The sequence below is a fragment of the Rhincodon typus genome, chromosome 43 (assembly GCF_021869965.1).
Source record: "Rhincodon typus isolate 14 chromosome 43, sRhiTyp1.1, whole genome shotgun sequence".
NCBI classification, from domain to species: Eukaryota; Metazoa; Chordata; class Chondrichthyes; order Orectolobiformes; family Rhincodontidae; genus Rhincodon; species Rhincodon typus.
The window spans coordinates 401,336-426,037 of record NC_063374.1 but is presented as its reverse complement, the minus strand read 5'-3'; the positions used below and the strand labels follow the sequence as shown (position 1 = coordinate 426,037).

General features: G+C 42.3%; 1 long non-coding RNA gene across 1 annotated transcript; it reads right to left on the bottom strand.

The window, feature by feature from the left end:
• Window positions 1–10,493: 10,493 nt before the first annotated feature.
• LOC125487670 lies at window positions 10,494–23,927 on the bottom strand. The gene is made up of 4 exons (XR_007266019.1): window positions 23,832–23,927; window positions 21,957–22,053; window positions 20,608–20,760; window positions 10,494–10,781 (listed from the first exon to the last, which is right to left on the bottom strand). It is a non-coding gene; the product is annotated as an uncharacterized LOC125487670 (long non-coding RNA).
• Between the last annotated feature and the right edge of the window lie 775 nt (window positions 23,928–24,702).

The window sequence follows — 24,702 nt, the reverse complement described above, 5'->3', positions numbered from 1 at the left end:
TACATTCCCTAAAGTGTGGAAGCGGGCCATTTGACCAATCGGGTCCACACCGCCACTCTGAAGATCATCCCCCCAAGACCCAGCCCCAATCTATCCTCCTAACCCTGCATTTACCATGGCTAATCCTGCACATTCCTGGACTCTTTGAGGCGATTTAGCACAACCAATCCACATAATCTGCACATCTTTATGACTGTGGGTGAAAACAAGAACCCACAGCAGAGATACAGGGAGATCGTGCAAACTGCACACAGTCAGTTGCCCAAGGCTGGAATCAAACTCTGGTCCCTGCCGCTGTTAGGCAGTAGTGCTAACCACTGAGCTACTGTGCTGCCCATGAACTAGGAAAATGTCTTAGCTACCGTTACTTCTGAGGAAGGGTCACCTGACTGATTTTTCTTCATAGATGTTGCCAGACCTGCTGAGCGTTTCCAGCAGTTTCCGTTCTTGTTTCTGATTTACAGCATCCACAGTTCTTTCTGATTCTAAAAATAGGGAGGTTATGCTGCAGCTGTATAGGGTGCTGGTGAGGCTACACCTGGAATACTGTGTACAGTTTTGGTCTCCTTACTTGAGAAAGGATGTAATGGCACTGGAAGGATGCAGAGGAGGTTCACTAGGTTGATTATGGGGGTTGAGGGTTCGCTTATGAGGACACATCGAGTAGACTAGGCCTATACTCAATAGAATTTAGAAGAATGAGGGGATATCTTATAGAAGTATATAAAATTATGTAGGAAATAGAAAAGATAGAAGCAAGGAGGTTGTTTCCACTGGCAGGTGAAACTAGAACCAGAGGGCATAGCCTCAAAATAAGGGGGAGCGGATTTAGGACTGAGTTGAGGAGGAACTTCTTCACCCAAACGGTTGTGAATCTGTGGAATTCCCTGCCCAGTAAAGAAGTTGAGGCTACTTTTTTGTATGTTTTTAAGGAAAAAATACATCAATTTTTGAACAGGAACGGAATTAAGGGTTATGGAGAGTGGGCGGTAATAGGCACAAAGGGCCAGATGGCCTACTCCTGCTCCTATTTATGTTGCCATGTTTGTTCTAGCTCCCATGATCGCAACAATTCTCAGATTGAGAAAATGAGAATTTTCTGCTCAACAGTATCACTGTAATGTCGGGCTGCACACCCAGCATGCTCTGCGGGACAGAATGTGCACTCTTAACAAAAACCGAGAGAAAACTGCAGATGCCGTAAATCAGAAACAAAAACAGAAATTGCTGGAAAAGCTCAGCAGGTGTGGCAGCATCTGTGGATAGAAATCATTTTAACTTTTTAGATCCAGTGACCTTTCCTCAGAATGTGCACTATCTTCACCACTGGACAGCTGCATGTGTGCACTTATGGCGTACAGTTGGAGCACGCGCGCACTTATGGCGTACAGTTGGAGCATGCGCATTGCTGTTATACCATTGGAACGCACTGGGTGGATGAGAAAATGGTGAGCGCAGCACAGTCTGAGAAATAGCAGGTGGCCAGAAAGGAATAGAGCTGGTGGAGTTGGCAAGCAGGCTTGACATAAGACCTGAACCCCGAATAAGTAGTGACCAGTCCCGCGCTTACAGTGAAGGGGCTAGGTTAGAAATCAGATGACACTAGGCTATAGTCCAACAGGTTCAGTTGAAATCACAAGCTTTCAGAGCATTGCCCCTTCATCAGGTGAAGGGGCTGACAGCTGGTGGTTCCTCCCTGTGCTAGGCCTGTGTTAACGGCTGCCATTTTCAGAGGGGCAAGGAGTGGCAGGACGCATACGTGGTCACCTGGGTTAGCAAGCAGCAGGGTGCTGTGAAATTCTGACCTGAATAAGACAGCAGAAATCAATTTTGGAAAATTCTTTTCCAGGTGCTAGAAGGGGAGGTTTACAGCAAACTCCAACCAAGGGAATTATTTGTCTTCTAAATTTCAATGCCGGAAGGATGTTGGCTCTATTGTTTGTTTGTTTACACATTATTTATTACAAAATGTTAACATCTCAGTGATTTTCCTTTAGAAAATCTGAGAGGGTGGTTTGCATGTGGAATTAACTTCCTGAGGAAGTGATGGATGTGGGTATAATTACAACACTTAAAAGACATTTGGATAGACACACGAAAAGGAAAGATTTGGAGAGATATGGGCCAGGAGCAGGTAGGTGGGACTACTTTAGTTTGGGATTATGTTCGGCATTGACTGGTTGGATTGAAGGGTCTGTTTCGGTGCTGTATGACTATGACCTGTAAGGTCCTGATCTTTGAAATTATAAATGCATTTGACAGGGTAGATGCTGAAAGAATGTCTCCAGTTGTGGGAGAATTTCAGGTTCAGGACATGAAAATCAGATAGTTATTGATTAATCCAATAGGGAAAAAAATACTTTTCTTTATTCAGAGCAGTTGAAATGTAGAACTCACTGCAACAAGAGGTGGTTCAGGCAAAGAGCTGAGATGTCTTTAAAAGGTAGCTGGACAAATGCACGAAAATAATGACAAACAGCAGAACATATTCAACAGGAGATGCTTGTTCATCTGATGGTCTGTTTCTGTTCTGTAAATTCTATGTAATTTTGTGTAAATGCCTTTTAAAGGCTATTAGAAGGGGGTGATTTGGAGAGCAGACATGGAAAGCAACCATCACATTGAATGAGAATAAGAAAAATGTACCTTCTGTACGTGTGAGATGGAAGTCTCAATCATTACTGGGTCTTGAAAACCACCAAAACACACCCCACATAATGTTCCAGAGCAGGGACTGTGAAAAGAGCTTTAACCAGTTACACAGCCTCAAAAAATAGCATGCTATTCATAGTGGGGAGAGACATGCCCTGTGAACAAAGATCTCAGTAAGAACGAAAAGGCACCAATACCATAGAGAAACCATGGCAATACAGCAACCGAGAGAAGGGATTCAATTATCCATATCAACTGGAAACAAATCACCACAGACACGGTGGTGAGAGGCCATTCTCCTGCTTCAAGCGTGGGAAGGTTTTTATAGAGTTGTGCAAACTTTGTACACACATGCGGATTCATGCTGGACAGAGGCCATTTAGCTGCTTAGTATGGAAAGGGATACACTCGGTCATCCCACTTATGCACGCATCAAGTTCACACAGGGGACAGGCCTTTCATCTGCTGTGTATGAGAGAAAGGATTCACAAATTCATCTGATCTTCGGACACATCAGCAAACTCACATTGGAGAGAGACCGTTTATCTGCTCTGTCTGTGGGAAGAGATTCATTCGGTCATCCCTTCTCAATGCACATCAACTTGCTCATGCCAAACAGAGACCTTTTAAATGTTCTGAATGTCAAAAGAGCTTTAAAAGCAAGCAGGAAGTGCGAAACACAAACACACTCATACTGGGGACAGGTCATTCACCTGCTCCAAACGTGGGAAGAGTTTTGCCCATTCGTCTAACTTTCGGAGACACCAGCAAGTTCACAACAGGGACAGGTTGTTTTCCTGCTCTGAATGTGGGAAAGGATTCACAGTTATCTAATGTGGTGAGATATCAGTGAGTTTACAAGTAGTTGTAGGTCATCTGCTGCTGTTAATCTCATCCAGGACTGAAAGTGTTCATTTGGGAGTTGATGTTTCTTTCTGCTGATCTAAGTATTTGGAGTGCAGTTTATTAATATGGTTATACATCAAATCAATCAGATTTTTTTAAAGCACCCAGTATGTTTGTGTCCTTGATGCTTCTGCAAACTGAGAAATTTCGAAGCAGAAGACTAAAAAAAATTAGTAACTCAAAGTAAACATCAAGATGAAGATCTGGCAGAGTTACTCAATTCATCAGGACTTGAATATCATCAGTCTCTGAATGAAGATGAATAAGTTTGAGGAAGAGTCACTGGACCCAAAACATTAACTGTGATTTCTCTCCACAGATGCTGCCTGACCTGCTGAGCCTTTCTAGCAATTTCTGTTTTTGTTTCTGATTTCCAGCATCTGCAATTCTTTCAGCTTTTATTTAAATTGTAAATGGTTAGGGTCTGATGACCAAACCCTGTGGCATCTCACTAGTACATTTCACCAACCAATGAAAGACCCATTTGTCCCGACCTTGCTTTCTGCCGGTTAGTCAATCTTCAATTCATGCTAATAATGTATCCCAACCTCTTGTGACCTTTCTTTCTATATTAACCCTTTGTGCATATACATATATATTTAATAATTCATTGCAAGTCTGGGTTTGATTTTTGTGCTTAGCAACTGATGCTTTTTCAAATAACTTGTAAGTATTTTTATCGCCATGGTGATTTCGTTTTAACTAGTTTTTGAGCCCTGGCTCTAGAGTCAATGGGTCTGTGAACATCACTACTGGATGTTTTTGTTTATATTAGATTGATTTGCAATCCATCAAGGAAAATAATGGGGTTCAAGATTATATAGAGACTTCCAGAATTTTCTTTTAAACACTTAAGGGAAATGCCCATATCTTAGAGAGGGAGACTTTAGGTTTCAGTGTTACTTTGAGTTTTGAGCAGTCTTGAAGGGTTGTTGGAATAGAGTGGCTGTGCATAACAGTACTCTAAACAGAGAAGGTGATAAGTGAATTAGGTAACATTAGAATCAACAGTTAATGCTTGTCCCACACCAGATCAAACTCTGAAGCTGTATTTAAAGCTGAGTATATTTAAAGCCAGATATATAATAGCTCCGGGGAGAAGTTCTGTAGTTCTAGTCCAAAGTTGAAGCCATAAGTATCTTAAACCTACCGAGGCGTTAGACACAGAGACTCTGGTATGAGTACTGCATAAATCTTAGAATACAGAGTAGGCCGCTCAGGACTGAAATGAGGAAACATTTATTTAATGAGAGGTAGTTGACCTGTGGAATTCTCTACCACAGAAGTCTGTGAATACATTCGACAGAGAGAATTTTTATAGATTTTAAAGGCATCAAGGAATACAGCAAGAAAGTGGGAATATGATCTTGAGATAAGGATCACTCATGATCATATTGAATGGCAGATCAGGCTCTAAGTGCTGAATGGCCTATTCTTGCTTCTAGTTTTGTTTCAATGAGTGGTGTTTTGGGTATCACACTGAAGTTGTTTCGTTTCTTTTTAATTTATAAATGAGTTATTGGGATTAGTGGGATCAGACATTTACTGTGTGCATTCTAAAATAAAACTTGGAATTTGTATAATAAGTAAACGGTTTGGTTCATTCTATTTAATCTTCATCCCTTTTGCAAGTGAACTTCTGTTTTATTGTTCATGCAAAATCTGCAGCACGATATACAGGTACTTACCTTTCAGTGAGAGACATTATTAAAATCAAAACTTGACCTATCAAGCAGGATTGCTGCTTGACTTGTCTGAAAATAATAATCAGCTGGGATTGTAACAGATGGAGGGCCACTGGGCGCTCTCGACAAGACTTTTGAATTCATTGGATTTAAAAGGGATCGGTGTCTTTCTTGTTTAGGTAATGGGAATGGAATGGTTCTAAGGCATGAAGCAAGTCTTGTGGCCATGGTTATTGTGCAAAACTGAAAAAAATGGCTTTGGATGTTGTGAAGAATTTGCTAGAAGTGGAAGCTATAACATGCAGAAAGTAAGGAGGCATGGGATAGGGGGAAATGTGGCAGATTGGATTCAGAATTGGCTGACCCTAAGAAGACAAAGGGTGGTAGTGGACGGAAAATATTCAACATGTGCTCAGTTACGAGTGGTGTACCACAAGGATCTGTTCTGGGTCCTCCACTATTTGTGATTTTTGTAAATGATTTGGACATAGGAGTGGAAGGGTGGATGAGTAAGTTTGCGGACGATACAAAGGTGGGTTGAGTTGTGGATAATGCGGAGGCCTGTTCTAGGTTACAAAGGGACATTGATAGGACGCAGAGCTGGGCTGAGAAGTGGCAGATGGAGTTTAACCCTGAAAAGTGTGAGGTGATTCATTTTGGAAGGACAAATTTGAAAGCAGAATACAGGGTTAACGGAAAGATACTTGGCAGTGTGGAGGAGCAGCGGGATCTTGGGGTTCATGTCCACAGTTCCCTGAAAGCTGCCACCCAGGTGGATAGAGTTGTTAAGAAGGTGTACGGTGTGTTAGAGTCCATTAATAGAGGGATTGAGTTCAAGAGCCATGAAGTTATGCTCCAGCTATACAAAAACCTGGTTCGGCTACATCTGGAGTATTGTGTCCAGTTCTGGTTGCCTCATTACAGGAAAGATGTGGAAGTGTTGGAAATCGTGCAGAGGAGATTTACCAGGATGTTGGCTGGAATGGAGGGAAGGTCTTACGAGGAAAGGTTGAGAGAGCTAGGGCTTTTCTCTTTAGAACGACGAAGGATGAGATGTGACTTGATGGAGGTGTACAAAATGATCAGAGGGAGAGATAGAGTGGACAGCCAGAGACTTTTTCCTAGGGTGGAGGTAGCTATTACGAGGGGGCATAGTTTTAAAGTGAGTGGAGGTAGATATAGGGGAGACGTCAGAGGTCGATTCTTTACTCAGAGAGTGGTAGGGGCGTGGAATGCATTGCCGGAAAGGGTAGTGGAGTCGGCCTCATTAGGGGCATTTAAGCGGCTATTAGATAGGCATATGCATGATAGTATAAGGTATGGGTGGAGGTTAGATAGATCTTAGGTTTAGGGTAAAAGTTCGGCACAACATCGTGGGCCGAAGGGCCTGTACTGTTCTATGTTCTAACAGTTGATTAATTTAAAATCTTTGGAAGCTAGACAGAGAGTTAGCAGATAAATTGAAGGTAGAAGTGAGAATAGGATTTTGCAAGGACGAGATGCTTCAAGCTGTTATACAGTTTTTAGAATTGGAAGAAAGGAAACCTAGAAGCAGGATGTCACAGTTGGAATTAGATGATGTACAGCTATAATTGAAAAACAACATGACTTTGAGAAAGACGAATTTGAAAAAATCTTGAAATTGAACAAAATGTAAAATGGAGAGAAATGGAATGAGAAGACAATGGAAAAATCAGGAATAATGGAAACAGAGAAGCACAGAGAAATACAAATGGAGATGGATTTTTAAAAAACAAACTCTAAAGATACAAGGAAATTGGAAAACATGAGTTAGCCAGAGAAAATCTTAGAATAGAAAATATACAAACAGACAGTTGCCTGAAGAATGATTATGATTCTATTGAAGGAATTGATTTTTCCAAGAGTCTATGCTTCATGCCTAAATTTAACAAGGATGGAGCCCAAACATATTTTACCTCATTTGAGAAGATAGTTAGGCAGGCAAAATGGCCAAAAGAGACAGGACCAGATGTTACAAATATTTTGACAGGTACAGCTATGACTGTGTATACCAGCTTGTCAGAGAACAATGTGCAGTGTATGAAACTGTCAAGGTGGCAATATTTAATGTTTACGAGCTTGTATCTAAAGCTTATGAACTGAATAAGATCTTTGCTGACACCTCCAAACCTATCTCAGTACACATTGACAAAACATGCATGTTGCAGTACACCTGCCTTTAAAGTCCTTCCATCCCAGTCACTTGTATTTCTTGTGCTTATTTGGGCAGTGTTGTGTTTCTTTACTGGCAGGAGTTTTCACAACATCTGCATGAGCAGGTGCCAGGAGACAACCTTAATTGAAATTTATGTTGACAAGAAACAGACATTTGTAGAGTTTGCAAGGGAGAAAGAAACATCGCAGGATCAGTGGTTTAGATCAGTCAAGCTAGAGAAACATTTAGAGAACGTAAGGGAAATGATAACCGTGAAAGAATTCAGAAATAGCAGTCTTGCAAATTTGCACTTATTTAGATGAGCATCAAGTATTCAAGATCAGAGAAGCAGCAAAACTGGAAGATACGTACACTATCTCACATTGACAATTACAAGTGGATAAATGGACATTATGGTTCACCTCACCTGATTTAAAATTACTAATGATGTTTGTTTCTTTGTCTTCCTCAACAACTCTTCTAGGAACCAAAGGAATATGGTGATTTATCGGCATAAGGAAAAGTGCAGCTAGCTCCTTCTAACACAGTCAGTACATCATCACACCCAGGATGAAGATACATGATCTAGATGATAGTGACACATAAGAAAAACGCAAATTCAAACAGTGTGAAAAAAAGCAGCATCAGAACACAAGAACAAGGTAAGGTCTCATGCCAGGGAAACAGGTTTATGGACTGACAGAGTCAAATACACAAATGGAATGAAGTTGAAGTGTAATACAGTGTAGATGATTAATACAGGGACATCACAGAGTCTGGCCAGAAGCTGGTCATAACTGGGCGTTAACTATTACAGGTTATAATGAGGCTGAAAAGAAAATAAGGATGGAGCAACTGGATAAAAGGAAGGCTATCCTACAGTGAATCTATAAGAAAGGATTATAGATAATCCAAAGCAATGTCGAGATTTCATTTAATTAAAGCAAAAAACTGCGGATGCTGGAAGTTTGAAACTAAAACAGGAAATGTTGGAGAAACTCTGCAAATCTGGCAGTATCTGTGGAGAGAAACATTTATTTTTCTTCCTCTCCACAGTTGATGCTAGATCTGATAAGTTTCTCGAGCAATTTCTGTTGAGGTGATGGAGATTCTACTGTAGGAATTAGTGGCATCATGTGTTCATTCTGAAATTAGACAGTTTACAACAAAACTCAAGTATTTTAATGGAAATCGTACATTTTCTGATAGATCAGCAGAGGCAGCACAGTTCAGACATTCCCTGAATTCACATCTGTTTTTAGTTTCAGTCCACAATGATATTCAACTGTTTTCTCAATTGTGAGACTCACCTCCCACTTCACCGACCCTATTCTCATTAAGCTACTCACTAGCATTGATACACCAGAAAATACAGTTCTGCAGCAAGTATAGGCCACTTGGCCCCTCAAACCTGCTCTGCCATTGATAAAGTCATGGCTGATTTGATTGTGGTCTCAGCTTCTGGTCTGCTCCTAATATTTTTTGACTACCTTGTCGATCAACAGTTTAACTATCTCTGCATTGAGTATTTTTAATGACTGCCATTATTACTCTCTGCTAGATTGCATTCCATGGGCTCATTCTTTGAGCAAAAAAAATTCTCATCTCAGAGGAAACAGAATAATGATCAATGGATATTTTTAAAGCTGGAGCAAGATTTGTAGTGGAGTTCCCCAGGGACTGGTATTGGGAGTCTTGCTTTTCCTGATATATATTAATAATCTAGATCATGATGTGCATGGACATTCTCAAAGTTTGCAGATAACATTAAATGTTGAAGAATTTTAAGCTGTGAAGACGAGTGTTGAACTCCAAGAGGACACTGACGATTTGGAGTGGATGGACAGTTGACAGATAGATGAGGTTCAATGCAGAGAAGTGTGAGGCGATGCACTTGGTGGAAAATAATATAAAGTAGGGAGTACAATTCAAAAGCAGCAGAAGGTGGCAAGACAGGTCAAAAGAGCAGTTAATAAAGCACTTAGTGTTCTCACCTTTATTAAGAGCCATACAGCAAGGTGGTGATTTGAACCTGTACAAGAGACTTGTTAGATCTCAGCTGGACTATTAAGTACAGTTGTGGGTGGTACATTATAGGAAAGATGTTGGTTGCAGAAGCAATTTCGAAGAATGGTTTGAGAAATGAGAAGCTTCCGTTAGGAGGATAGATTGAAGAAGTTGGGGTTGTTCTCCTTGGAGAGAAGGCTGAGAGGAGATTTAATACTGGTTTTCAAAATCATGCGGGTTGTTCCCTCTCATGGAAGAATAAAGAATGAGATAACATCGAGTTAAAGTGATGAGAGTAAAAGTTATTTTTTACACAGCGAGCAGTTACTGTAAGGAATACACTGTCTGGAAATGGGGTGGGTGCAATTTCAATTGAGGCATTCAAGAGAATGTTGGATGATTAAGCAGATGGAAATGACAGGCAGAGATATGGGGAAAAAGCAGAAGAGTGGCACTAGATAAAAGAACTACTGCAGGCATGATGGGTCGAATGGACTCCTTCTGCACCACAGCAAATCTATGATCTGCATCCTGAATCGCAGATCCTTCATTTTTAGACTGTATTTTCTAGCTGAGTTCTCTCCCACGAGGAAAAACATCATTTCAACAGATTCCAGATTCCTCAGGATCCTATGTATTAACAAGATCACCTCTCAATCCCAATCTCAACATTCACTCCTGCATAATTACCGTGCACGCCCACAACCTCATATGCCAGAATTAGTTGGCGGCCGCACATGCACTCTACCCACAGTACCCCTGATGAGGAGGCGGCGGTTTACATTGGGTAAGTCAATGGAGGGACTGTGAACACGTCATGGAATTGGTCTGAACATGAGATAAACATCTTCTCATTTGGTTTAGAGGCTTAATCTGGGTGTTATGATGTTTTCCGGCCCATCCACTGCCACTCACCCCGGGCACTGACTCTGCCACGGCCTTTCCATGGAGATGCGAAGAAAGAGCTTCTTTGCAGACCTGATACCTGCACTTCAACTGCGCACTGACATCTAGCTGTTGCCTATGGACCACGCATGTTCTGCTCTCAGGCCCATGATTGGAGGAGAGGGCAGGTCTGGAGGACCCATCAGGAGAAGTTGGTCCTCCAGAGTGAACCAATCACTTTTCTTCATTGGCTGAATTGGAAACACGATTCTGTGTCAAACTCCAGAAGAAAACTGGAGCTTTTTGTAACAAACGTCAGGTGGAAATGTTGACTCTACTCTCCCTCCACAGATGATGCCAGACCTGCTGACTGTCACCAGCTATTTCTGTTTTTATTTCAGATTTCCAGCATCCGTAGTTCTTTGTTTTTGTTCAGAGCTTTGTCTTTGTGGCCTTAAACATGTGAAACCCTGTTGGGGTGGAGCAAATGCACAAACAATTCAAGGACTGCATTAGGATGAGTTTGATCTGAATGAGAACATTTTACCAAGGCTTGAACACGACATTTCAAATCGAGACAAAAGGTATTAGAGAGGATCCAGAAAACACTCCCAAGAATTGGTCCAGGAATGAGTTGCGTCAATTATGTGGACAGATTGGAGATTCGAAAAAGACTCAGAAATGCTGCAGAAACACAGCAGATCTGAATTATAAGGGGAAGGCTGAATAGGTTGGGGCTATTTTCCCTGAAGAGGCGGCTGAGGGGTGACCTTATAGAGATTTATAAAGTCATGAGGGGCAAAGATAGGGTAAATAGGCAAGGGGTTTTCCCTGGGGTGAGCGGGACTGTAACTAGAGGGGTGAGGTTTAAGTGACAAGGGAAAGATTTAAAGGGGACCTAAGGGGCAACATTTTCATGCACAGGGTGGTGCATGTATGGAATGAGCTGCCAGAAAGTGGTGGAGACTGGTACAATTACAACATTTAAAAGACATCTGGATGGGTACATGAATAGGAAGGGTTTAGAGGGATACAGGCCAAGTGCTGGCAAATGGGACTAGTTTTATATAGGATATCTGGTCGGCATTGGACCGAAGGGTCTGTTTCCATGCTGTATATCTCTATGATTCTATCCGGCAGCATCTGGTGAGACAACATAGTTATCGTTTTGAGGCTTCGGAGTTGAGACCCGTGTTCTTTGTTTCGGCATTACAATATCTGCAGTATTTTATTTTTACTGGCGGTACGAGGCTTTTCTCCTTGGAGATGGGAAAAGTTAAGATGAGCTGAAAACAAAAAATACTGGAGATCATAGTGGGTCAGGAGTCATCTAGACGTGAATCGTTAACTTGCTTTCTCTCTTCCTGACCCGCTGTGATCTCCACCATTTTATGATTTCAATTCAGATTCCAGCATCTGCAGTAATTTTCTTCGATAAAGTTAAGATGTGATTTGATTTAGGTGTTCAGAATCATGAGATGTCAGAACAGAGGAGATAATGAGAGTGTTCACTGTGTTGGCCAAATCAAGAAGCAGTTTAATTAAACTAACAAAAATAGCAATGCTAATATGGGACTGGATGGGGTAAAACATTTTTTTCCACTGCAAGTGGAATCTGGAATACATTGTCAGATTCAACCAACCCCTTTAGAATTGGACAATTATGTGAAAAGAAAAGATGAGAGATTCAGCCGAAACGTGGTGCTCTTGCAGAGAGCTGGCACAGACACTGGATCAAATGCTTTCCTTCTACGCTGTGACCAGAAGCAGGGAATTGTGGGCCTTCATGCTGGCCTCATATACCCTGTCCCCACTGCCCACACTCCCTCAACACTTAAATCAGATGAGAGAAATGAATGCAAGAGTCAAAAGATGGGAAAAGTGGGTTAGATTTGTGGGGCACCAGCAATGGGGGAAATGAGGGATTTAATTTGCAAATTGACTGAAAAAAGATAGGTAAACATAGCCTTAGAATCCCTACAGAATGGAAGCAGGCCATTCGGTCTGTTGCGAACACAGCGACCCTCCGAAGAGCATCCCGCCCAGACACATCCCATCGATGTAACCCTGCATTTCCCATTGCTAACCCACCTAGTCTGCACATCACCTGACAATATGGGCAATTTAGCATGGCCAATCCATCTAACCTGCACATCTTTGGACTGTGGGAGGAAACCGTAACACCAGAAGGAAACCCATGCAGATACGGGGAGAATGTGCAAACTCCACACAGACAGTCGCCGGAGGCTGGAAACAAACCCAAGTCCCTGGTGCTGTGAGCCAGCAGTGCTAACCATTGAGACATCATGTCATCCAAAACTTGGCCTTGATGAGGTTTCCAAGATAGTCTCTTCGAACAGTACATTCTGGAGCCAACCTGACAACCAGTTGTACTGGGTATTGTGTCGTGCAATAACAGTGGATTAATTAACAATCTCACTGAGAAGGTAGTCCGAGGTAGCAGTGATCGTAATATGATGGAATTTTACAATCATTTACAGGGAGAGGAGTGTATATGAGACTTGTATTTTAAACTTAAATAAGCGCAGTCATGTGGACATGTAATCAGCAAACGTGATGTAGCAAATTAGCTTAGAGATAGGTCATTTCAGAGACAATGGCAAATACTTAAGGGGATACTTCAGAATGCAGAACAGATACATTCCAATGAAAAAGAAAATTTCCAAGCATATAAGTATGATCTAATCATCATTACGGAGGTATGGTTGTAGAATGATATAGATCAGGAGCTGAATACTGATGGTTCAATGACATTGAAGGAGGACAAGAAGCTAGGAAAAGATAGAGGAGAGGACATACCATCTGTGGTTAACTATACAAAAAGTGCTCCGAAACCTTGTAATTTCAAATAAACCTGCTGGACTACAACCTGGTGTCGTGTGACTTCTGACTTTATCCACTCCAGTCCAACACTGGCACTTCCACGTCATAACTAAAAAAATGTTAAAGATGATATTCAACATAAAGAAGGAGCACACAATTGCTGAAGGATGAATGGCAGGGTAGAAGACAGGACTGAATGTACAAAATGGCAAAGAATGACTGCAACATTAATAAGGAGAGAAAATGAGAGTAGGAGAGAAAGCAAGCCAAAAATATAAAGTATTTAGCAGTTCTCTAGATAGTTTAAAAAAGACAGTTAATAAAGAGAGTATCTGTCCTATAGAAAGTGAATCATGGTAATTAGTAATGGAAAATAAATAGATTGCAAGTGAATTGAACAGGTATTTTTCATAGATGCAGCAAGTAAAATCCCAGAAGCTGCAATAAATTAGGAAATTGTGGACAGGGAGGTGAAGAAAATTACAAACAGCAGAGAAATGTATTGTAGGTGCTGCATGCTGAGACATCATAGAATCCCTACATGTGGAAACACTAGAAACACAAAAACAGTGTTTCTACGCTGTAGGGATTATATGATGTCTCAGCATACAGCGCCTACAGTACATTTCTCTGGTGATTGTAATTTTCTTCAGCTCTTCCCTCTCCACAATTTCCTGGTTTATTGCTGCTGCTGGGATTTTGCTTGATGCATCTGTGAAAACTACCTGTTCAATTCACCATTCGGCCCAACATGTCCACACCGCCCCTCTGAAGAGCATCCCACCCAGACCTACCCACCCCCCACCCTTTTCTGCAACCCTGCATTTCCCATGTCTAATCCACCTAACTTACACAACCCCTGGACACTGCAGGCAATTTAGCATGGCCAATCCACCTAACCTGCACATCTTTGGACTGTGGTAGGAAACTGAAGCACCCGGCGGAAACCCATGCAGACACGGGGGGAATGTGCAAACTCCACACAGTTGCCAGAAAGTAGAATCGAACCCGGGTCCCTGGTGCAGTGAGGCAGCAATACTAATCATTGAGCCACCGTGCGCCCTTTTTCATCCCTGGGTCATGGCTGACAACATCCTGGGATCTGAAGAAAATGACCAGAGAGATGTGATGTATTGGTTTTGGTTTTGAAGATTCTGTAGATTCAGGGAAGATTCCATAGAATGGAATGCCAATTAACTTCTAACATTGTCCCTATGGCAGACGTTTTTATCTTTTTTTTCTTTATTTCAATCACAGTATGAGGGTGTCACTGGCTAGGCAGCATTTATTGCCCATCCCTAATTACCCAGAGGGCAGTTAAAAGTGAGTCACATGTAGGCCAGACCAGGTAAGCATGGCAGTTTCCTTCTGTAAAGACATTAGTGAACCAGATCGGTTTTTCCGTCAATCGACAATGGATTCATGGTCATCATTTAACTCTTAATTCCAGATATTTATTGAATTCAAATTCCACCATCTGCCAAGGCAGGATTTGAACTCAGGTCCCCAGAACATTATCTGGGTCTCTGGATTAACAGTCCAGTGCTAGTACCACTAGGCCATCACCTCCCCCAAGGATGACATAGCAGGGCATGAAGAAAGTTTCGGAATGATCAGTCAGAGTCAACAAGATTTGATAAGAAAGAAATCAACTTTCAACAATTTTTGTACTCCTTTGAGGAAGTAACATATTCTTGATAAAGGGGAATCAGTGGATGGTGGAGCAACAATGGGAGGAGTTTCAGGGGATAATTCAGAAGGCACAATAGAAATTCATCGCGAGGAAAAAGAAACATGCCAAGAGGAGGATGAGGCTGACAAGGGAAGTCAGGTAAAGCATAAAAGCAAAAGAAAAGCCATATAATGAGGTGAAGATTAATGGGAAGCCAGAGGAATGGGAAGCCTTAAAAAACCAGCACAGGATAACTGAAAAAACAATAAGGGGGAAGAGATGAAATATGATGGAAATTGTAAGAGTTTCTTTAGACATATAAAAGGTAAGAGAGAGGCAAAAGTGGACATTGCACCACAGGAAAATGAGACAGGAGAAGTAGGAAGGAGGAACAAAGACATGGCAGAGATACTGAATAGGTACTCTGCATCATTTTCACAGCAGAAGACACCTGCGACAAACCAGAATTTCAAGAGAGTCAAGGGACGGGGTGACTGTAGGGCCATCTAAGGAGAAGATGCTTGGGGAAGCTGTAAGGTCTGAAGGTGGATAAATCACTCGGCCTGGATGAGCTATACCCAGAGTTCTGAAGGAGCTAGTTGAGGAGATTGTCAAGGTATTGGTCGAGATATTTCAGGAATCACTGTAATCAGGCAGGGTCCCAGAAAATGAATAATGTAACATCCCTGTTTAAGAAGAGAGGGAAACTATAGACCGGTTAGCCTGGCCTCGGTCATTGGTAAGATTTTAGAGTCCATTATTAAGGATAATATTGCTGAGCACCTCGAAGTGCATGGTAAAATAGGTAAAATGGTATTTAAAGTTTTGGCAAAGGTCTGTAGCTCAGGTTGTGGGTGAGGTTGTTGACTTGTTCGCCGAGCTGGCTTATTCTCATTCAGACGTTGTGTCACCATGCTAGATGACATCATCAGTGGAGTCTCAGATGAAGCGTTGTTATTTTACTCTGCTTGGAGGTAAAATGGTATATGTCATGGCTTCATCAAGAGATGGTCATGCTTAACAAATCTGTCAGAATGTTGAGTTTGGTTGGCTCGTCGTTGTTCCGCAGACGTTACATTACCCTGCTGGGTAACATCATCAGTCCTTCATCGGAGGCTGCACTGATGATGTTACTCAGCAGGGTAATGAAATGTCTGCGGAACAACAACGAACCAGCATGGCGAGCCAACCAACCTCAACACCACAATCCGAGCTACAAATCTACTCCAAAACCTTAGAAATTTGTTAGAATTCTTTGAGGAGGTATCAAACAAGTTAGACAAAGGAGAGCCAGTGGACGTGATCCTTTTGGATTTCCACAAGAGCTTCGACAAGATGTCGAACAGGAGGCTACTACATAACATAACAGCCCATGCTGTTACAGGCAAGGTACTGGCACGGATAGAGGCAGAGAGTAGGGATAAAGGGGTCTTTTTCAGGATGGCAGCCAGTGACTAGTGGAGTTCTGCAGGGGTCAGTGTTGCGACCGGAGCTACTCACATTATACCATCACTATCTGGACAAAGGAACTGAGGGCATTGTTGCTAAGTTTGCAAATGACACAAAGAGGGTGGTTGGAGGGACAGGTCGTGTTGAGGAAGTGGGGCAGACAGCATTTATTGCCCATCTCTAATTGCCCAGAGGGCAGTTAAGAGTCAACCACATTGCTGTGGGTCTGGAGTCACATGTAGACCAGACCAGGTAAGGATGGCAGTTTCCTTCCCTAAAGGACATTAGTGAACCAGATGGATTTTTCCAACAATCGGCAATGGATTCATGGTCATTGCTGGATTCTTAATTCCAGATATTTACTGAATTCAAATTCCACCATCTGCCGTGGCAGGATTTAAACCCATTATCTGGGTCTCTGGATTAACAATTCAGCAATAATACCACTAGGCCATCGCCTCTCCCACGCAGAAGGACTTGAAAATGCAAGGCAAGAGGGCAAAGAAGTGGCAGATGGAATACCACATAGGAAAGTGAGATGTTATACACGTTAGTAGGAAGAATACAGACATAGACTATTCTCTAAATAGGGAATCTGAAGGGCAATCGGACTTCGGAGTCCTAGTTCAGGATTATCCTAAGGTTCAGCTGGCAGTTAGGAAGGCAAATGCAATGTTGGCAATCATTTCAAGAGGGCTAAAATACAAAAGCAAGAGATGTACGGCTCAAGCTGTATCAGCTCTGGTCAGAGCGCATTTCGAATATTGTGGCAGTTTTGGACCCCATATCTAAGGATGGATGTGCTGGCATCGGAAGGAGTCCAAAGCAGGTTGACAAAAATGATCCCAGTGATGAAGGACTTGTCACATGAGGAGCAATTGAGAACTCTGGGTCTGTACTTGACGGCGTTTAGGAGGATGAGGGGGCATCAGATTGAAATTTACAGAACTGAGGGCCTGGATACAGTGGACATGAAGAAGATCTTTCCATTAGTGGCTGTGACACAGCCTCTGGGTGAAGGGATGACCTTTCAGAACAGAGATGAGGAGGAATTATGTCAGCCAGAAGATGGTTAATCTGTGGAACTCATTTTTGAGGAGGGCTACGGATGCCAAGTTATTCAGTATATTTAAGACAGAGATAGGTAGGTTCTTGATTGGTCAGGAGATCAAGGGTTATGGGCAGAAGGCAGGAGAATGGTGTTGAGAAACATGTCAGCCATGATTGAATAGAGGAGCAGACTCAATGGGTCAACATGGTCTAATTCTTCCCCTCTATTTTAAGGTCCTATGATGTACTGCACTTATTGCAGAAAAGAACAGCTCATTGAAGGGGTAACATATTGGCAATGGATAGAAGACTGACAGGCTAACAAGAAGCAGTGGGTAGACAGGAATTAGTCATTTTTCAGTTGGCAAGACAGAATGAGTGGTGTGCTACAGGGATACAGTGGTCCCCAACTTTTTACGGTTGAAAGAAGTAACTTGGATGAAAGGATCAGTGGTTGAGAGTTATAGAGTCATAGAGTAATACAGCATGGAAACAGGTCCTTTGGCTCAAACTGGTCCATGCTGACCATGGTTCCCACTCAGCTAGGTCCGATTGCCCGCATTTAGTCCATATCCTCTCTAAACCCTTCCCGTCCATGTACCTATCCAAATGTTTTTTTTTAAATATTGCTGTTGTACCTGCCTCACCAACCTTCTCTGGCAGTCCATTCCATAAACGCACCACTCTCTGCATGAAGAATTTGCCCTTCAGGTCCTTCTTAGATCTTTCCCCTCTCACCTCAAACCAATGCCCTCTAGTTTTCAATTCCCCATCCCTGGGAGAAAGACTATATGCATTCATCCTATGATGTTATACACCTCAATAAGATCACTCCTCATTCTCCTACGTTTCAAGGAATAAAGTCCTATCCTGGCCAACCTCTCCCTATAACTCAGGCCTACTAGTCCTAGCAACATCCTCATAAATCTTCTTTGCACACTTTCCAGTTTAACTATGTCTTTCCGATAACAGGGCGACCAAAACTGTGCACAATACTCCCAGTGCGGCCTCACCAACAACTTATACAACTGTAACATAACGTCCCAACTCCGAACTCAATGTCTCGACTGATGAAAGCCAGCATGGTAAATGCCTTCTTCACCACCCTGTTTACCTGTGACGCCGCTTTCAACGAACTGTGTACTTGTACTCCTAGGTCTGTCTGTTCCACAGCACTTCTCAGGATCTTACCATTTACTGTATAAGTCCTAGCTTGGTGTGACTTTCCAAAATGCAACACCTCATACTTACCTGTATTGAATTGCATTTGCGAATCCTCAGCCCACTTTCCCATCTGATCAAGATTGCTCTGTAATTTTTGATAACCTTACTAGCTATCAATGATACCTCCTAATTTTGTATCATCTGCAAACTTACTAATCATGCCTTGTACATTCACATCCAAATCATTTATGTAAATGATTGGTAAATTTGCAGATGCCACAAAGGCAGATAACAAAGCAGAGCTAAGGAGAAACAAAGGTTACATAGGAATATAGAAAGTTTAATTCAGTGAACAGGGATCTGGCAAATGAAGTATAATGTGAGAAAATGAGAAGTTGTCCATTATGGCATGAAGAATAAAACAGAGGTTAATGATATAAATGATGAGAGATTGGAGAGCTTTGAGTCGCAGAAGGATCTGGATGTCCTACTCCAATAAATTGCTAAATTTTGAAATGCAGGTACAGCAAATGACTAAGAAAGTCTAAAGAATGTTGTTTATTACAAGGAAAATTTAATGCAAAATTGGAGAGATTACACTTCAGCTATAAAAGGCATTCATTACCAAAACCGCCTCTGGAATAGTGTACAGTATTAGTATCCTTATTTAAGGAAATGTATTGGAAGCAGTTCAGAGAATGTTTCAACTAATAGCTGTAATAGACAGGCTGTCTTATGAGGAAAGGTTGAGTGGGCTACATTTGTATCTGTTGAAATTTAGAAAAGTTACAGATGACTTGATTAAAACATACAAGACATTCTTGAGTGGTATTCACAGGGTGGACGTGAAAATGATGTTTTCTCTTGTGGGATAATCTAGAATTAAGTGACACTGCTTAAAAATAAAAGGTCATGTTGGACAAGAATGCAACTTTTAGAGTTAATAAGGAGGCAGTGGATGTGATTTACTTTGGATTGGGGATACTATATTGATGTAGATACAGAACTGGCTGGCAGACAGGAAACAAAGAGCAGGAATAGACAGGTCATTAGTTTTTTTTGAGTGGCAGCCAATGACTAGTGTGGTACAACAGGGATCAGTGCTTGGACCGCAGATATACAAAGTATATATTAATGATTTAGATGAGGAAACTTAAATGTCATATCTCCAAACTTGTAGATGACATGAAGCTAGTGGAACAGTGAACTGCAAGGAGGATGTGGATATGCTTCAGTGTGATTTGGAATTGAGTGAGTGGGCAAAAATGCAAGGCAGATGAAGGATACTGTGGATTGAATGGGAGGTTATCCAGCTGGATCACAAAAACAGGAAGACAAATTACCATCATCTGAATGCCGCTAGGTTGGCAAAGGGGGAGGTTAAACAAGAACTGGTGTTCTTATACGCATGTCATCGAAAATAAGCATGCAGGTGCAGCAGGCGATGAAAAAGGCAAATGGTATATTGGCCTTCATACTAAGAGGATTTGAGTACAGGAGCAGGGACGTCTTGCTGAAATTGTACAGCATCTTGGTGAGACCATGCCTGGAGTATTGTGTGCAGTTTTGGAATATTTATTTGATGAAGGATGTTCTAGCTGTGGAGGTTGTACAACAAAGGTTTACCAGACTGATTCCTGGGATGGCAGGACTGACGTATGAGGACAGAATGGATTGGTTAGGACAAAATTCACTGGAGTTTAAAAGAATGAGGGATGATCTCACAGAAACCAACAAAATTCTATCAGGAAGGATGCTGTCAATAACCAGGGAGCCGAGAACCAGGGGCTCACATATTAAGGATATGTGGTAGGCCGTTTGGAACTGAGATGAGGAAAAATTTCTTTACTTAGAGATTGGTGAGCCTGTGGTGTTTGCTGCCACAGAAAGCAGTTAAGTCAAAAACATTGAATGTTTCCAAGAAGATAGATGGATATAGTTCTGAGGGCAAAAGGGATCAAAGGATACGGGTCTAAAGTGGCAACAGGCTATTCAGCAGAATGATCAGCCATGATCATACTGAACAGCCACGATTGTCTACTCCTGTTCCTATTCTCTATGTTTCTATTCTGTTAAAGGTGAGATATGATTGTAACTGAGACAGATATCAGCACTACCTTATCACCACTGGATGAAAATCCTGTAACTCTTCACCAAACAGCAATCTGGGAGTAGCTTCACCACACGGACTGTAGCAGTGGATACTTTTCCATCAATCTCAGTCACTAGCGTATGCACATACGTCTCCCAGGAGCATACTGCATATAATCCTGAGCAAACACAACAATGATTTAACCCAGTAATCTTTGTTTTCAGTCCCATTCACACAAATGATAGATAAAGAAATGGTTAAGAATTAAGTTAAAAGTGTAAAATAAAATTGACCAGATTACTTTAGCAGTTTCTATGATGCAATGTTTCACAGGTACATAGGATTTTTAAATCTTCATTCTGTAGCATTAATAGCTAAACTCCTTTTCACAGAAAGCCCCAGTTCAAAAACTCCAACCCTTCCTTCTGTTTAATCATGTCCTCTCCCAGACTTGCTGGTGCCAGTTCTAACATACTGACCTCAAAAGAGTGGACAGACTTTTTGATAAAGAACCAAACTGCAATTAACTTCCAGGCGTGGCCTCAGAAACAAATAACAGCTTGTTTGTTCTTTTTAACATAAGCTGCTGCTCACAGGCCAGAAGTCATAGTTCAGCTCTCATTTCAAACCAAAAATGATTTTTAGAAGAAAATCAGCGAGGGTTCTAACACTGTGCACAGTAGAAGGACCTTTAACCAGTGATACAGATAGTGAGTGAGTGACACAGAGTGAGTGGGAGTTCAGATTATGAAGGGGCTTGACAGGGTAAATGCTGACAGGATGTTTCCTCTCATTGCACAGTCTAGGAACAGAAAGTATAGTTTTAGACCAGAAAGTGTAGTGTCAGAATAAATGGCACCAATTTAAAACTGAGATGAGGAGGAATTTCATTTCAGAGGGTTGAATCTTTTGAACTTGTGGCCACTGAGAGCTGTGGGGGCAGAGTCCTTGTCGACATTTAAGGCTGAGGTAAATAGATTCTTGATCAGTCAGGGAATCTAGGGTTACAGGAAACGTGCTGGAAATTGGACATGAGAAATGCCAGATCAGACACAATCCTATAGAATGACGGAAGAGGCTCGAGGGGGCAAATGGTCGACTCCTGTTCCTATTACACATGGTCTTCCAGTAGATTGTAGACAGAGCTGCAACCAGTTACACAGTCTGAGTGAGTTTGTTCCAGAGAACTGACTGTGGAAAGAGCTTTAACTTAGACTGAAATACAATCACACTCCCTACAGCTGAGAGAAACTATTAGAATATTCTGTGCATTGGATTAGAATTTATCTGATCATCCAGTCAGGAGAACAAAAGATATCTACATTATGGAGATACTGTGGAAATATCAGTACAATGACAGGAATAATTACCCACCTGAGCTGGCCACGCAATGGGGCAGTCACACCAGGACAGACCGTTCACCTGCTCCTGTGCAGGAAGGATTCAGTCAGACATCCAGCTGCAGAGGCACCTGTAAGTTTACAGATGGTTGTAGGAGTTGGATTCTAATGGTATTGCTGCTTTTTATCACAACCAGCTTCATGTCACCTTTATATTGCATTTTTACCATCGTAAAACCTAGGGTGAAATAATCAACATAACTGCAGAGCCACAAATGGACAAATCCGGGCAGATTGGGATGGAGGGGAGACAACTCGGGGGAGGGGGAAGAGGAAGCTCGGGTACATGTATTTGGAAAAGCAAGGACTGATTAGGGATGGTCAACATGGCTTTGTGCGTGGGAAATCGTTTCTCACTAACTTGATTGAATTTTTTGAAGAGGTCATGAAGATGTTTAATGAGGGCAGAGCGGTGGATGTGATCTACATGGACTTCAGTAAGGTGTTCGGCGAAGTTTCTCATGGTAGACTAGTTAGCAAGGTTAGATCACGTGGAATACAGGGTGAAGTAGCCATTTCGATACCGTACTGGTTCAAAGACAGAGAGTGGTGGTGGAGGCTTGCTTTTCAGACTGGAGGCCTGTGACCAGCGGTGTGCTACAAGGATCAGTGCTGGGTCCACTGCGTTTTGTCAGTTATTTAAATGATTTTGATGTGAATATAAGAGGTATGGTTAGTATGTTTGCAGATGACACTAAAATTGGAGGTGTAGTGGACAGCGAAGAAGGTTACCTCAGAGTACAATGAGATCTTGATCAGATGGGCTAATGGGCTGAGGAGTGGCAGATGGAGTTTAGTTTACATAAAAATGAAGTGCTGCATTTTGGAAAGGCCAATCTTATACATTTAGTAGTAAAGTCCTGGAGAGTGTTGCTGAACAAAGAGACCTTGGAATGCAGTTTCACAGTTCCTTGAAAGTTGAGTCACAGGTAAACAGGATAGTGAAGGCATTTGGTATGCTTGCTTTTATTGGTCAGTGCATTGAGTAGGAGTTGGGAGGTCATGTTGTGGCTGTATTGGTTTGGCCACTTTTGAAGTACTGCATACAATTCTGGTCTCCCTGCTATTGGAATGATATTGTGAAACTTGAAAGGATTCAAAGAATATTTACAAGGATGTTGCCAGGTTTGGAGGGTTTGAGCTATAGGGAGAGGCTGAATAGGCTGGGGCTCTTTTCCCTGGAGCATCAGAAGCTGAGGGATGATCCTTGTAGAGGTTTATAAAATCATGTGGGCATGGCTAGGGTAAATAGGCAAGATCTTTTCCGCAGGCTGGGGGAGTGCAAAATTAGAGGGCATAGGTTTAAGGTGAGAAGGGAAAAGATATAAAAAGGACCTAAGGGACAACTTTTTCCACACAGAGGGTGGTGCGTGCATGGCATAGGAATGAAGTGGCGGAGGCTGGTATAATTACAACATTTAAAAGGCATCTGGACTGGTATGTGAATTGGAAGGCTTTAAGAGGGATATGCGCCAAATGCTCGCAAATGGGACTAGATTTAAGTAGGATATCTGGTCGCCATAGTCGCATTAGACCGAAGGGTCTGTTTCTGTACTGTACCGTACATCCATCACTATATAATCGTGGTGGGTAAGCCAACATGATCCCGCCCTCTCATTCCCCTCACCACGCTAATCGAACCTCAGTATTGCCACCTCCCGCTAAACCAAGATCGCGGCCGGTGACGGGGGCCTGTTTCTGGGAAGAAACCTGAAGCTCCTGGCGGCTTGCCTAAATCACGGCACCGGAAAACGCACGTCTGGGCTTGAGACCTAAACTGGGCAATCATGAAACCTTCTTGTTGGCATATTACGCCAAACGCTGACCTCCCTTTGTAACCTTTACTGACCGTTTATGAATGTAACAGGCGAACCTTTTCTTTCCTGCATCCTTCACGGTACACTCGCTCGCAATCACAATTAACTATGCGCATACTCTACCATCCCGCTCGCTTGACTGATGACTTCTTACGACCAATAGCAAGCAAGAGGCGGGTCCATAGGTGGGTGCTGGGTCAGCTGGTCTTCTAATCAATCAGAGAAGACCGGGAGCTCCGTGGACGCTCCAATCATTAAATAGAGACCGGCCGAACCAAACGGCTTTCTGGATTTCTGAAGAAGGGTCTAGGCCCGAAAGGTCGGCTTTCCTGCTCGGCCTGCTGTGTTTATCCAGCTCTACACCTTGTTATCTCAGATTCTCCAGCATCTGCAGTTCCTACTATCTCCGAACCAAAGGGCTATTGGGGTGAATGAGGGATAGGGCTAATCGTCCAACCAATCAGTGAAAGAGAAGGCAGGTCCAGAACTGCGCTGTAGGCGTGCTGGAGCCGGAAAATTGTGCCCTGGGCGGTGGGGAGGATGCTTTTTGTCTATTTTTTAACGGCACATCCAATGGAAAGCATTTTCAGATCGTCACTTCCAACCAGATGTCGCAGCAAAATCTAACAGTCACTCCATTCATTAACACTTCACTAAAATAGGCCTTTCACTGTAGTGTCGGTGGGAAAGGGTTTCCGAGATCAGTGTCACGAGCTGAGCTTCGAGGAAATTCGAAATCGTGTGCAGAGCAGCCTGGAGCACATGGCTGGGTACCACAGTTGCGGAAGGAGAGAGTGGACCGTCTTGGGGAGCAGCGCAGGTTTACCGCAGTGATTGTTGGGTTCTAGGGTTATATTATGAACAAAGGTTGCAGAAATCAGATTCATTATGGCTCAGAGAAGT